General features: G+C 33.6%; 1 protein-coding gene across 1 annotated transcript in view; it reads right to left on the bottom strand.

Moving 5' to 3' along the window:
- The window catches only part of LOC144970758 (uncharacterized), a 134,142-nt gene extending 117,969 nt beyond the window's left edge, over positions 1-16,173 (bottom strand). Inside the window, exon 1 of the mRNA XM_078910751.1 lies at positions 15,415-16,173. The gene's annotated coding sequence lies outside the window, so the exon portion shown is untranslated. The remainder of the gene's footprint in view (positions 1-15,414) is intronic.
- Positions 16,174-17,576: the final 1,403 nt, after the last annotated feature.

Here is a 17,576-nt window from a genome sequence, read left to right as displayed (position 1 = left end):
GTCATTTTGATTATAAAATCTGATTTTGAAATTTTATATTCATCCAACATGATAGTGTTTTGTGGCGTTAGATCATATTTAATGTTATAGAATATGAGAGCAGGGGAGAGAGAGAGAGAGAGAGAGAGAGAGAGAGAGAGAGAGAGAGAGAGAGAGAGAGAGAGAGAGAGAGAGAGAGAGAGAGAGAGAGAGAGAGAGAGAGAGAGAAGAAGATATATATATATATATATATATATATTATATATATAATAGATAGATAGATAGATAGATGATGATAGATAGATAGAGATAGAGGGTGGGGGGGGGGGGGGGGGAGGTGAGGGAAGGAAGAAGCAGATCTCGTATTTCACTATTCTCCTCGCCACCCCCTTTTATCCCATCTCAATCTTTCTCCCACCAGAATGTGTTCTCTGCATTGGTTTGCTTGGCTAATAACACATATTTTAAACATAATTAACTCCCCCGTTGTCTCACTGCCGTCAAGGTTTGTAACGTAATTAGCACTATAAGAAATACTAACTAGCAGGCATCACAGAATAGTAACATCAGGATATCGGGCTTCGTCTCTATCTCTCTCTCTCTCTCTCTCTCACACACACACACACACATACACACTCACACAGTCTCTCTCTCTCTCTCTCTCTCTCTCTCTCTCTCTCTTATATATTATATATATATATATATATATATATATATATATATATATTGATATGCGTATATATCGCTCGCTCTTTAATTTATTTATCTATCCATCTACCTATCTATCTATATATCTGTCTATCTATCTACCTATCTTTCTATCTATCTATCTATCTATCTATCTATCTATCTATCTATCTATCTATCTATCTATCTATCTATCTATCTATCTATCAATCTATCTATCTATCTATCTATCTAATTACACTTACACTTCAGTTCACTCTCTCCACCATTTCCTCTGTAATATCACTTACATCCATGTTCTGTCTCAATGACTCTATCCCCACCTCACCCCCTTTTCTTCTCCTCTCCTTATCCCACTCCACAATCTCGTTCTCTCTTCTCTCTTATAAAATAATGTAGTAGACTGTTAATTGTTATTGAATTATAACGTACATTTATCAATATTGGATTAATAACTATTATTATTATTGTTGTCGCATAAAACAATATGCATAACCCCTACTTACATGCACACAAACCCACACGTACAAATAATATAGACATTCAAATAATTAGTCACAGATACACAAAAGCACGTTTACACAATCCCGCACAAACACAGACATACAAACACACACACTCACACACATACATAAACACTTAACACTCACAGCTTTATTATTGTGAATTGTGCATTTTATAGTGTACTTTAATATAACAATATTGTAATACGAGTATCAAATTGAATGTTATGATTCACGTATCTATATATCCTCACCTTACATCGATTACTTACTAGTTATCTTCTCTTATTTATTCTGGTCAATTATTGCGAGTTACCAGGTTTGAGAGTTTTTACAAAGGTGAGGATTATTATGGGACAGCGTAGCTCCACGGTACGGTCTTTGCAGCGTACCCAAAAGGTACCGAGTTCGATCATCCGCCGCTTCGCTGTGTGGCCTTGAGCAAGTTACCTCGCCTTAGCTCAATTTGCGTTGCTGCACTGCGCCTGACGCCTGGGTTTATTCCAGTCTTCCCTAGAGACAAATTTCCCCAATGGGATGAATAAAGGGATATTTTTATATTTTTTGTTTATTTTATTTATTTAAATCGATCTATATTTGAAAGACGAGTTTTCTGGCCAATTTTTAAAGTAGAAATACTTGTCTTTCCAGAGTACGGCAGTTAAATCCTCAAAACCCAACAATTGTGACCGATTATCTAAAAAACAGGATTCATGCTATTGCCACAGGAGGAGATAATTATTGTGATTCAGAGCCATAGCCTAACACCATCCCACACCGCACAAATATTATTGCGTCTCTCTATATCTTCAGAGTTGCAACTACAATAGTATGGATTGAGTTGGATGAGATTGGATTAAACTTGATGTTTAGAATTGATTTTCATACGTAATTTATATATAGCTATTCATTACATTGAAATATGATAAAAGAGGAGAATTCATAGAATTTGACATAAAACTGACATGAAAAAAAATTGAGCTTTTATATAGTGCAATTTTCACTTAAAGCTCAAAGCGGTTTTCAATGGTCCCTTCCAAACAGCAACATATAGAACGAGACATGATGCTAGCTAGTTAGGCGATCTTATAATTTATTTCCGACATATTCAAAGCTGTCAACGGCCAGGTACCCATTTTGCACCTGAGTACGGTGATAGAATGTGAGTAAAGAGCCTTTTCCAAGGACTCAACTATGCATCGCGCGAGACTCGATCCCAGGACCGTCGGATCCACAAGACCACAAAGCTGCACACATAATGCCAGATTGACTGTGGGTTACAATTTTTCCCGTTGTATCTGTATGTCGAGTAGGTCTCGCATTGAGCATTGGATTGAATGCAGATGACATCACTCAGCTATTTGACATTTTCTTTATACCGCCACTGGGTGATTAGCTTTCACTAGATACTATCAATCGGACTAGAAAAGTTCAGAATTACACACAGTTAAGTGTGTTGTTAGATCAAATTGACTTGACGGACAGAAATAGTGAGTATTTATTTCACTTAAGAACATAGCATTAGTATCTCATTCGCAATAACGGCTCCCAATGTCTCAACTGCAAAGCACTCGCCACGTAAGCAAACGGAGCTGCATGGGTCCTAAATGTAATTTAAAACGTTGAGCTTTTATAGAGCGCAATATCCACTAAACGTGCTCAAAGCGCTTTACAAGGGCTCCCTGGCCAACGGCGACATTTAACATGAAGGACGGGACATGACGCCTGTTAGGCGATATCACAATTTTTTCGGACAGAGACAACGCTGTTAACGGCCGGGCATTCATTTTACACCTGAGTACGGTGAGAGATTGTGAGTAAAGAGCCTTCTCCAAGGACTCAACTATGCGCCGAGCGAGGCCCGAGCCCAGGACCTTCCGATCCGAAAACGAGTATCATACCATTAGACCGCATAGCCGAACAGTAAAGTGTAATAGAGATTGGTCTAATCCTTCGTTCCAGCCAGCCATGATGGGAGTAATGTGTCTGTTAGACAAGGTCTCAAGTACTTTCGGATATATTGGAATTCAAAGTTTTTATTCTCTAATATTCTCTGTACTTTGGAGAAAAAAACAAAACAAAGCATTTTTAACAATTTTGGCCAGAAGATTTGACACTCAAACAATGATCGATTAAAATAACCCTCCTTCTGTCAAAAAGTCCGAATGAAGTCCTAGGTTTGAGACGTTACTTTTTTTATTTACAAGATGAGGGTCATTTCAATTCATAACTTTTGAAGGATTATTTTTCTGGCCCAAACATGTGTGATTTTCAGAGTACAGCCGTATTGTCCGAATTCTTGTTATCGTGGAATGTATGGAAACTATAATATGTATACGAAATAGGCACAGTATGAATGATTTACGTTACTATTATTATTATTATTATTATTATTATTATTATTATTATTATTATTATTATTATATTATTATTATTATTATTATTATCATTATTAGTATCAACATTATTATTATTATTATTATTATTATTATTATTATTATTATTATTATTATTATTATTATTATTATTATTATTATTATTGTTATTATAATTATTATTATTATCATCATCATTATTATTATTATTATTATTATTATTATTATTATTATTATTATTATTATTATTATTATTATTATTATTATTAATATTATTATTATTATTCATATCATTATCATCATTATTATCATTATCATTGTTATTATTATTATTATTATTATTATTATTATTATTATTATTATTATTGTTATTATTATTATTATTATTATTATTATTATTATTATTATTATTATTAACATGGCCGAAAGAATAATAGGAAAAAATCTTTAATTTATTATTACCTTTTCTTGACCTTGTTTCAAACATCAGATCTACTGATCCAAGTTGCGCGAATTGATTTACAATAATTTTATCAGTGTAATTTAAAATGTTTGCATATGTTGCGAACTTGCGATTTTTGACTTTGTATGCAAGCGTTGAAAACAATTACACAGCTAAGCTTATAATAAACGTTCAAAAGCTAATGAAGTCTAAAGAAGAGATTAAAGGATCGAGCAAAAAAAAAAACTAATAATGAATTAAATTGTAAAGGATGATATGACATGAAGTGTTCTGGGACTTGGTTCTTTCTAAGACTACTACAATTGCATAATCAATTAATGTTATTACTAATTTAATTAATACCTAAAAATCATTCATTCCAAAACTGACTCATCAAATAGCTCGATGTTAATATCACTAACATCAGATCCTGAAGATTTCACAAAGAGACGTGGACTGTCGATGCGACCGGAGTTTCGGTTGTAGTGTTGTTCTCTAGGAGAAAAAGCAAAGTGAGGTCACTAATTGAATTATTTTGAGAAGTTTACTCAAAGTGTAGTCATATTCTCTCACCTTACACAGTTATAAAATGAGTACCTGTCCGTTAACAGCGTTGTTTCTGTCGGGGGGAAAGTTGTAAGATCGCCTAACAGGCGTCGTGTCTTGTTCTACATTTTACGTGTTGTTGTTGGTCAGGGACCCTTTGTAAAGTGCTTTGAGCATGTGCAGTGGATATTGCGCTATATAAAAGCTCAAGTTCAAGTCATTGCAAGCTAGTTTTTTCAAACCATGAAATTCATGCAGCCAGATATTCTTCTGGTGTCTGTCGCTTTAAATTGACTGTATGCGTTAATTGGTACATCATGTGTAGCATGAGGCTACTTCCGCCAGATCTAAGAGATCCAGCTATCCATTATAAAAAAACAAAACTGTCATTATATTATTGGAGCCAAATCACAATTCAGTCAACATTATCTTATTTCTGCAATGCTTTTGATAAAGCAGGTCATCATAAAGTAAGAGACAATCGACTTCTTACAACATGCATTATGTAGCATTTGGTCCTGTCTTATAAGAGAAATATTTGAAAATGAAAACATAAAATTAATCGAATGAAAAACGGATGAGATAAGGGGTACCGTAAGGGAAACTCATAGTACCATTGATTTATTTAAACGTACATTAACACTAGATTCCACTTATGACAAAATTCAGGAAAAAAAATAGATGAACAAAAACAAATTACAACTAAGAATAAGCAGGTTGAATAAATTAATTGAAACGGTATGATGCAAGTGTTGTATGTATATTCCATTCTATTTAATTTTTCTATCAATACGTTGTGTAATCACTCTAAATTAGACTTCACTTTCACAACAATTATTGAAACATAATATGTTATACATTATAAACAGTTGCTTAACAATTTAAGTACTACAGATAATCAGGTATATTTATTGAATTGCTGTTATCATTGGATTAACAACCCACGTAATAATGACAAGAATGGCCATAGTGTGATTACATAATTATCACAACAATCATTTTATGATAAAATTGGAACAGCTTCATAGATCTGCAAACCCAGGGTTAATTAATGTGACTGACAACTAACAACAAGTGACGTACCGACGACAGCACATGTGTCATATCGATCAGCCGCTGCAATGTTGGTAAAGACGTGTCCATGATGTGACCATATTGTTATGGTAATGACGTCTTAATTAATTAATACTGATGTCTTCAAAGCGTGTCAGGCTTAGGTCTGGGTGGTCTCTGACGTCACATTTTTCGCGACAGACTTGGTTTATGGCCATTTTACCAGACTCATGGTCATTTTAGAAGACTGATTTAGAGGCCACTGATTCTAGTATCGTGATAATTAAACCTACAGTTGAAAGAGAATAGTAAAAGAAATAATGAAGGGGGAAAGGGAAGCTGGAGAGCAGCATTTTCAGAGTGAAGCAAAATCGTCTACAATCATTTTTTTTGTCCAGACTGTTATAAATGGATGTGAGGTGTGGCATTCATTTGAGCTTTGAGCATTTATATAGAGCAATATCCACTAAATGTGCTCAAAGCGCTTTACAATTAAACGCAGAAACAGAACTTCGCATCTTATTTGAAAATAAGACTACTGTGTCTTGTACACCGAACACAGGACAAACAAAGACATCCGGGAAGAGGTGGAAGATATAGCTGGAAAACAGGAAGAACTGCTGTCAATAAATAATAAAAAGAAGAAAACTGTCCTAGTTTGGTCACACAACAATTCGTCATGACAGTTTATGCAAGACAGTGTTGCAAGGAACAGTTGAAGGACAAAGGAAGAGAGTAAGACAAGAAGAAAATGTGACATGACAACATCAAGGAATGGACTTGACTTGACATGGGAAAGCTACCGGACAAGACCAACGACCGGAAAGAGTGGTGCAAAGTTGTGAATTCTGCATCCCGCAAGTCTCCGGGACGATCATCTGGTCATGCGAATGAGTGAATGAGTGAGTGATCTACATATGATGCAAATGTTTTCGGATTCAGGATGTGGGTTATCTACATATGACTCAATGCATGCCGGGTCTGGGCTGTCGTACTCTGAAACAAAACAATGTCACATTTTAACAACTTTTGACCAGATTACTCGTTCTTCAAATATCGATTGGTTAAAATTATCCTCATCTTGGCAAAAACTCTCAAACCTGAAACTTTGCGGAGTTTCGTGTGGGTCATTTTAATCGATCGATGTTTGAAGGACGAGATTTCTGGCCCAAATTTTCAAAAGGTGTTTTTGTCAGAGTAAAATGGTAGATTTGTACGATTGCTCGATTTGTATCTATGTATTTGGGGATTATCATTATGTCGGCGTGATAATAATGACATCATAAAACACTCATGTACATTCGCTCAAATACAAAACTCAAATGATCTCTCTCTCTCTCTCTCTCTCTCTCTCTCTCTCTCTCTCTCTCTCTCTCTCTCTCTCTCTCACACACACACACACACATGGACATACATAGACGATTGCATATTTCGTGTCTGATAAAATTCCCAGTCATCGCCGGAAATCCTTACTCTACAACTCCTTCAGTTATCTGATGAAGACTTACATAGTTTATAATGCCAACAATAATATCACCGTGCTGTGATAAAACACTTTTTTTTCGTAATTCTACTCAGAAACTTGCCCTTCAAATATCGACCGATTAAAATAACCCCCATCTTATCGAAAAGTCTCAAACCTGGGACTTTAACGAAGTTCCATGTTAGATCGTTTTTGACAAGGTTAAGGTCATTTTAACCGATTGATATTTGAAGAACTTTCTGGCCAATTTCTTAAATGTGTATTTTTCGGAGTACGGCTAAATATAACGTATCGCACTTCTCTGTTTTCATCGCCTAATAACATATCATCGGATTATCAGGAGTTCTTACATCGAGTCATCGATTTTCATGAAGAATTCTCAGCACGTTTCCATCAATGTGAACTGTACTTAATGCTGTTTTTTGATCATTTGAGTTGTTTAAAAATTAAAACAAGGAATACTTTTACCATTGAACATATTTCATCACAGAAAGTAGCACACTTGCTTAAAGTTATCTGTTCGTGTAAAGTATATTTTTACCCATAAAATATTTTTTAATACATTTTACCCACTACTTAAATCGGTATTATACAAGAGTATTATAGTCATTTTTTTTTGTCTACCACTTCCTTTGTACGTAAGCATTGGTTTAAAATCCATAAAGGCATGATTACGATCATGAGTCATCTATAGTAATTAATGATCCGCGCTAAACGTGATGACGCTATTACATAACGAGAGAGAGAGAGAGAGAGAGAGAGAGAGAGAGAGAGAGAGAGAGAGAAAAGATAAATAGATCGATAGAGAGATAGATAGATAGATAGATAGATAGATAGACAGAGAGAGAGTGAGAGAGAGAAAGGGAGAGAGAGAGAGAGAGAGAGAGAGAGAGAGAGAGAGAGAGAGAGAGAGAGAACCGTGTAAAACTCTGCCCCATGGCCCACGTTTATGAGGCCAAGTCAAAATAGATGCAGAAGACAGCAGGAATATTCTTGTTAAAATTTTCAGTTCAATCCAATTGTTTTGACTTCTTTCTTCTTGTTACGTTTAGACTAGATATCTCGTTTCATGACTAGTTTCTGATGACTAGGGGATTAACAAGAAGATAAAAATCACATTAATTGGCCTATAGAGACTCGTTTTGATTTAAGATTTTCACTCGAGAAAATAACTCAAATTATCAACAAAGAGTAGTTAACTCTGAAGCAAACGTGTTGACAATTTGTACTTTAAACCCATAAAAACGTGATTGTAAAAGATCAACTATTAAATTGAGCTTTTATATAGCGCAATATATACTAAAGGTGCTCAAAGTGCTTTACAAAGTGCCCCTGACCAACAACAACACGTAACATGTAGAACGAGACACGACGCCTGTTAGGCGATCTTACAACTTTTTCTCCGACAGAGACAACGCTGTTAACGGACAGGTAGTCATTTGAGAGAATATGAGTACAGAGCCTGTTCCAAGTAAGGACTCAACTACGCGTCGAGCAAGGCTCGAACCCAGGACCTTCCGATCCGAAAGAGATTTTCATACCACAAGACCACAGCCGCACAAAACAGAAATCTGTTTAGCTGCAGCTCAGTTCCCATTAGATGAAGTATTTGGACCAGCAATGGAATCACTGTTGATTTTACAAATCATAATATAACACATATTTTTTTTAACTTGAAAAACTTGAGCTTTTATATAGCACAATATCCACTTAACGTGCTCAACGTGCTTTACAGGGGATCCCTAACCAACAGCATCACGTAACATGTAGAAAGAGAATTGACGCCTGATAGGTGATATTACAATTTTACTTCTTTTTTTTTTAACGTATGAACAAGTCAATTTTGTTGAGGAGGGGGTGTGGGTGTCGGTCAACAAAGCAGGAACGCGTAAAATCAATTTAGTGCGCTTCAAAAAAAACAACTCTATTTATTTGCACTTTTTCAACTTTGTTTATATTTCATTTTTAAAAATGTTTTACCGTATTTTTACCGTTTCTCGGCCAATGAATTTCTATTTTTTACGCCCCTTCCAATTATTGTTTATTTCATTACAGGCAGGTCAAAACAAGTATTTGAATTTGAATAACAGACTGATGTTCCCTGGGGGTGATTAAGTAGGAAATGAATTAACAATTCAAGATAATACTAAATATAGCCCAGGCTGTTTACTGTAAATGCGATGAAAATTAATTAAAAGGAATTTCGTCGTTCATGGATCAGGGTCGGGACCACAACTTTGCCAGAATTTGGAGTTTGATCTTTTAACCAGTTAACTGTCGTATTCAGGATAAACTCGTATTTCAACATTTGGCCAGAAAACTCGTCCTTCAAATATCAATCGATTTAAATGACCCTCAACCTGGCAAAAACTCTCAAACCTGGGACGTCACGAAGTCGTTAACAAAGTCTCGTGTTTTGGAGTTTTTGCCAAGATGATGGTCATTTACATCGATCGATATTTGAAGGACGAGTTATAAGATCAAATATTAAATAACGTGTTTCTCCAGAGTATGGCCGTTACTGGCTAAGGCTGATAATGTTATGCTAATTTTTTTGCTCACTCCTGTTAGTTCCGCATTCTTCTCTTTATTTTTATAAACGAATTTAGAAGGAGGTGAACAACACTTCATATTGACTTTCGCAAGCAAATTCAAGAGCCTTTACAAAATGAACTTGAAAATATTGAGAGTGAAAAGTTGTGCGTGAGTTCGTGCCTACGTATGTGTGATTGTGTTTGTGTGTGTGTGTGTGTGTGTGTGTGTGTTTGTGTGTGTGTCTCTCTGAAAACCTCCATTGGTATTGATACGGCATCTCGGTTTTAGGAATGAGAATATGTTTGTAAAAAAAAAAAGGGGGGGGGGGCGCAAGGGGGGGGGGGGGGGGGCTGGAATGGCTTTAAATTACATATATATCCCGCTAAATTATATTAAGAGTATGGGTGTGAACAAAGAGGTGGGATAACATGAAAAAAAATTTTTTTATGTTTTTATTCACCGAGTAGATAAAGACATTTCGAATATTTTGACTACAAATCTTACAACTATGAATAGAACAATATTCAGGATTAAACACTTCCAAATTTTCATATGAAAGTTGCGCCAAGGAATGTAAACATGGGGAAAAACAATTTTGAATGTTATACTATAACACCCACTCCTTGATATACACAAGCAACAGATCAAAAACAACCTATAGATAGAATGAAGTTGACGTCACACGGGTCTTTGTTATTGTTTTTTTTTGCCATTCACGTTTAATGAGTAATTCGAAAGCGAAGAAAGGCCGGTTAAACTCAGTGCCGCAGCTCACCACCGCAAAGTGAGCGATCGGAGATTTATGTATTTTGCACAACACACGAATGTGTCTGCCGCAGAGTGCAGGTGCAATGCCAAGAGATATAATTTTTTATGTGGTCTGTCTCGAGTAAAGGCCGGCAGAATTCAGTGCCGCAGGAACCCGGATCTCCAGGCTATAAGTGCAATGCTATATTATGAATTCGGCCTTAGTCTCTGTGTAGAAACAATGACCCTTAATTATTCTGACCCGATATTCTTTTCTAATTAGTCAACATAATATTTAGTTTCATTTAACCTGTTGACCTGGCATTCAATACATCATGTGATGATCACATGACTATTTATACGGTATTCTGACCAATAGCATCAATCCCGTATTATGTCAGAGTGGATATGACGTGAAGTATCAAGTTTGTTTTTTTGTTTTTTAAATAAAGTCAATTCCGTTTAATCGGCACACTAATCTAAACTCCCGGGGGTGTGCGATTAAACGGAGAATATAAAAATAGCATTAAAGGACCAAATTTAATTTGCCATTCATGTAGTACCTTCCCCTCTGAGTTATCTACGGGCTTGGGACTGTCGTGTTTAAGGCCATATACTCATTAGAACGGTATATTTTGTTTCTTTTTATTTTGTTTTATTTTGTTTTTTCTTTTTCTTTTCTTTTCTTTTTTTTTTTTTTTTTTTTTTTTTTTTTTTTTTTTTTTTTTTGCTTTTCTTTTAAAATCTCTTTTCTTATTCATGCGATTCGTTCTTTCGCCTTTTTTTCCACCACAAGCCCGTCTCATCGGCGTTGTAAATGTCATTAGAGTCGTACTGCCGAAGAAGTCGTTTCAAAACTTCATCACTTCAATCATTGGAAACACGGCATTTTGTCGACCTCTCCATCTCGAAAGCCAGTATTCTGATGGGGAGAAAGACGTGACTTGACGATGCCAGTTCAGTTGCCTTTTGAGTGTATATATGTGGACAGGAACCGTATAGATAGTATGCGCTTGGCTAAGAAGCTCATAACATTGCCATCCGGAAGTAAAACGGACCAACACACAAAACTGTGTGTATCCACGAACGTTTATAGTTAGGTTAATACAGTTCAGTGAGCATTACTCATAAACGCGGATGGCAAAAAACAATAACAAAGACCTAAGTGACGTCATCTTCGAACTATAGATAGATCAATCAAAAGCTGAGACGCGACTCCTCTCCTTTCTTATTGTTCGTGGCCCAGTAGAGGAAAACAAGGCACAGATAGAGAATTGCAACCAAGTGTTCAGACAATGTAAACAAACACACTGCATTGGATGGGCTGCAATCACGGTTCACACCTTGTGATGCAGACAGCGAGTGCTGATGAGTCAATTAGCCCGTCGTGTCAGTTAATCCTTTGATATCAGTGAACAAGCATTGCGCATCTGACCTAGTCGGGGTCAGAGGTACAGTGGAATTGTGTTGATATGAAAGCTTCTTTCACGCGTGTTACGATATTAACGTGCGGAAATGGTTCAATGAGAATCACATTTTCATTCCCTTTTTGTGTATTTTTATATATTTTTCTCCAATCAAGATGGAATCAAAGTGGAGCGATTAAGCGGAGAAAGTGTGCTTTTAAGCGGAGAGGTTACAAACAAAAAAATTCCGTTTGTCGGGAGTAGAGTGTAAGCGGAGTCTGCGATAAACCGATGTGCGATTATGCGGAGTGAACTGTATCACCTAACAAGCGGCATGCCATGCCTTGTCTTACTTACCCAGTGTTGCTGTTGGCTAGGGACCCTTTGTAAAACGCCGCGATCACATCTTGTGGATATGTGCATTATAGAAATGCTGACGTTTATTTTTCTTAACTATATATGTCTTATCAGCTTCCCTCATTAAGGAAAGTGAATGTAGCTGTCGTTTAGCGTTGAGGCTATATTCACATTTCCGTCACAAAATGGCTGACACCTGATTGAGGCAGCATGGGAAAAGACAAAGTGACATTTAACTTTGGCGCAAAATCTTAATCAAAATAAACCCCTAGGGCCAATTGAATGTTCTAATGAAAGAAATGATACCATTGGTTCAATATATAGTATTTTTGTAGAAAGTAGGATTGGATTACATTATTATTTTTGCCTTTCAAGACCGGCCGCACTGTGCGACCATATTATACTCTTCAAATTCATAAAATTGGTCAATCCTAATGACTTATAATCATATCCTCAGCAGTCTGGGAATTTCCGACTTAATATTTGATTATCGCGATTGGTCAAATAATAATATGGCACCTCCCGAGTTTATCTATTAACGTTACATGATTTCCTTGATTAGTTTGAAACTAATCTGTCGCCTGACCAAAGTGATAATGAATAGTGGCAACATTACACGAGGAATTAATTTTATGTGAAATTGTGACTTTTCTAAAAGGTCATTAACAGACTCTTTCATCCGGGTAAGGTGTCCTCAAGAGATAAAGTGCTCCAGTAGATTGCAAATCATGAAATATTTTGAACCCCGTTGTCTTGGTAGAGTAGAGGTACTTGGCGGTGTATAGAATGTGAAAATATAATTATTCCACCCCTGAACTTGGAAAAACTCTATCATTTCTTAGCAATATTATTATTATTATTATTATTATTATTATATTATTATTATTATTATTATTATATTATTTATTATTATTATTATTATTATTATTATTATATTAATATATAATATTAATATGATGATGATGATGATGATGATATATGATGATGATGATGATGAGATACATATATAATATATTAATATATAATAATAATAATAATAATAATAATAATAATAATAATAATAATAATAAATAATGATAATAATAATAATAATAATAATAATAATAATAATATAATAATAATAATAATAATAATAATAATAATAATAATATATAATGATGATGATGAGGATGATGATGATGATGATGATGATGATGATGATGATGATGATGATGAATGAATAATAATAATAATAATAATAATAATAATAATAATAATAATAATAATAATAATAATAATAATAATAATAATAATAATAATAATATAATTAATAATAATAATAATAATAATAATAATAATAATAATAATAATAATAATAATAATAATAATATAATGATAATAATGATGATTGATGATGATGATGATGATGATGATGATGATGATGATGATGATGATGATGATGATGATGATGATGATGATGATAATAATAACAATGATAATAATAATAAAAATGATGAAATTCAATTTCCATCAACTAATTGAGCTTTTATATAGCGCAATATCCACTAAACGTGCTCAAAGCGCTTAACAAAGGGTCCCTAACCAACAGCAACACATGACATAAAGTACGAGACATGATGCCTGTTAGCCGATGATACGTTTTTTTTTCCGACAGAGATAACGCTGTTAACGGCCAGGTACTCATTATACACTTAAGTACGGTGAGAGAATGGGAGTCCAAAGATTCAACAATGAACCCAGGACCTTTATATCCGAAAGCGAGTGTCCCACCACAAGACCACAATAGCCGCACATTTTCGTTCCAATAATATATATTATATTATATATATAATTATATATATATATAAAATTAGATATTAACTACCGTTATAATACGACGGGTCATATCATTTGTGATGCAGGGACTCATCCGTCATGGCCACGTCACAGTACGTGTTAAATGACAATATATATTATAGTAATGATTTGTTTGTTATTAAGGGTTTTAAGGTGCTTGCAACACATTTAGGTCATATCAGCGCCAGTACAATGGAAGGAAATTTGATAGTGAAAAGATTCTAAATGTATAATTAAAAGGACTTGAGGAAAAAATAAGACAAAGGAGAATAGTTGAAATAGGGAACAGATGTAGGTTCCAAGAGCACACTGTAAGTGTACTTAGTTTGAGATCGCCTAAATGTCTCACCCATACACCAGAACAAGATCAAATAAAGGGAGTAAAATGACTCATGTAAAAGATTCAAAACAAAGTAAACGACGTAATATAAGAGTCATTTTTACTCCCTTTATTACACATTTTATTGACTCGTTACGTCACCTCTAGATTTTTGATATAAATGAAAATAAGCCGAAATAACGATAGGCAAAGATTTTAGAGGATTTTTACCGCCTATAGATAGAACGAAGAAGACGTCACGCATGTCTTTGTTATTGTTTTATTTTTTATTTTTTTGCCATCCACGGTTATGAGTAATTATCACTTAACTGTATTATCCAGACTATAAAAGTACATGTGTACGCAGAGTTTTGTGTGTTGGTCCGTTATACTTCCGGATGGCAATGTTGTGAGCTTCCTAGCCAAGCGCATACTATCTATAACATATCGAAATAGAAGAAACAATCCATTTCATTTTTAAAGATTAAATCACGGGCTTAAAACTATAGAGCGTTCCTTTACTTTTTATATGTGTTTGTAGATAATGATTTACATCACAAAAAGCGTTCGGAAGAGTAAAAATATTTAGAAAACAGTTTATATGCATTGACATGCCGTACTATTAATGTTATTAAAAAGCGTTTAAAAATTTGGCCAGATAATTCGTCCTTCAAATATCGGTCCATTAACATGATCCTCATTTTGTCTAAAACTCTCAAACCTGGGACTTATTCCCAATTTTGAGAATTTTTAACAAGATTAGAATCATCTTAACCGAACAATTTTTAAGGAAGTGTTTTCTGACCAAATTTTAAAAAATTGTTTGCTTATTTTCTCATAGTAAGAATGCTATAAAGGATGATAACAAGGAGCTGGGGTAATTGTCGTTGCATTAAACCAACGATACAATAAAATTTGGGACGTTATGATAGACTTGTAAATAAGTATACATAAAATCACATCTTATTGATAGAACTGATCAGCTCTAGGTTTTATAAGCGCAGTTGTATTTCAAATCAAACAAACAAACAAATACAAAAAAAAAGAAAGGAAAACAATCACAACAAAATAATATTAATATTAAGTTTTTAAAAAAAGTTATACAGTCAAACCACAAACAAACACAGGACAGATATAAACACTTACTTGTAGCTCCTTTTGAAATTGATAGATTGATAAATAGTGATAACAACAATATCAGGAATAGCCCGTATGATCAAATGGCATGTGGACAACGGTCGTGGATGGATGCTTTTCTGATTTCAATCCGATCTTACAGTTGGTCAAGAGGTGTACGACGAATTTGTCAAAATATTTTCCAATAAGGACGCTGATGAAGTTAATGGTATAATGTCGTTTCTACCGATAAAACGTGACTTGGGCTTGTCAACCAAATATTGCACAATTATACGATTATACAATAATCTTAAAAAGAATTAATGCTAATCAGTGTGCTTTATATTACTTTGAGGCTTTTATTTCCAATGCTAATTTAAGTTAATTGTTCTTGGCAGTTAAATAAATAATCAATACTTTACATAAAATCTCGTTTATCACATTGAAACATGTAATTTTGTTCATCAAAATGTGTATAATATTATGTACGTGCAATTTTTTTTCTTCAAAATAAATAAATACCTAAAGACATTTAGATAGTAATTATTAAATTAATAAAAATATTTCCAGCGTGGAAAAATTTGTTCTTTTCATAATATTGTTGCTGTTATTATTATAATGGTGATACGTCTGTTATGATTCCTTATACTACTGCAAGAACATCAGAATACAACTCTAATGATATAAGAATTGTTTATCTGCGATACAGCATACATTACATTCTCAATCGCAGAAGATTTCCTCTCCACACTCGCTTTTTATTTTCCGACCAATGAAATCGCGACTAATTCAACTTTCTCGCGGCTGTTGTGCGTCACGTTGTCCGCGGCGACCGAGATCATGTGAATTGTCTGTCATTCATGAGTTACCTACTTTTTGACCGCATGCGTTTTTCAACTACCTACTCACTTCTCGTTCGTCCACCAATCTCCGATACGCTTCTCTGTTCTTAGTGGAGACACTCTAGCCACTAGGCTACCCTGTTTTCTATTGCAAATGAGAAAATAAGGATATTATAATACAAGTAACAACAAGAACAACAACAGCAACAATATAAGAATATAATAATATAATAATAATAAAATAAATAATAATAATAATAATAATAATATAATAATAATAATAATAATAATAATTATGAATAATGATGATGATGATGAGATGATGATAATGATATTGAATAACAACGATAATAATAATAAATAATAATAATAATAATAATAATAATAATAATAATAATAATAATAATAATAATAATAATAATAATAATAATAATAATAATAATAATGGTAATAATAATAATAATAATAATAATAATAATAATAATAATAATAATAATAATAATAATAATAATAATAATAATAATAATAATAAAACAATAATAATAATAATAATAATAAATAATAATAATAATAATAATAATAATAATAATAATAATAATAATAATAATAATAAAATAATATATAATATTAATAATAACAATAATGACAACAACATTAATAATAATAATAATAATAATAATAATAATAATAATAATAATAATAATAATAATAATAATAATAATAATAATAATAATAATAATAATAATAATAATAATGATAATAATAATAATAATAATAATAATGATGATGATGATGATGATGATGATGATGATGATGTTGTGATGATGATGATGATGATGATGATGATGATGATGTTGGTGATGATGATGATGATGATGATGATGATGATGATGATGATGATGATGATGATGATGATGATGATGGTGATCGTAATGATGGCGACGACGACGACGACAAGGACGACGATTATCATGATGATGAAGATATTTATGATGATGTGATAATGGTGATGACGATGATGACGATGATGATATTAACGGTGGTGATGAAAGCTACAGAGATAGTCATTGGGTTGGAGCGAAGGTTTTGATGTGGTGTTTATGGTGATGGCGAATTAAAGGATGCTACTGATAATTATGTCCACGACATTTCTAACTTACTGACTTTTGATTGATGAGCATGGCGTCTATTAGACATTATGTGATTAATGAGTCTCTTTTAATACGATTTTTAAATAATTTAAAATCTCTATTCCTGGGTGGGGATCCTGACCTCCCATAGCGGGCAGGGAGGTACATACTGTGTCTTCTATCCCCTTATATCTGTTTTCCAACATGCTTTCTGTCTTTG

The sequence above is a fragment of the Berghia stephanieae genome, chromosome 4, assembly GCF_034508935.2.
Source record: "Berghia stephanieae isolate SIO BIC M18660-M18661 chromosome 4, UCSD_Bste_1.3, whole genome shotgun sequence".
Taxonomy (NCBI): domain Eukaryota; kingdom Metazoa; phylum Mollusca; class Gastropoda; order Nudibranchia; family Aeolidiidae; genus Berghia; species Berghia stephanieae.
Note: the sequence above shows the minus strand (reverse complement) of the source record. Positions and strands in the feature narration are given on the sequence as shown.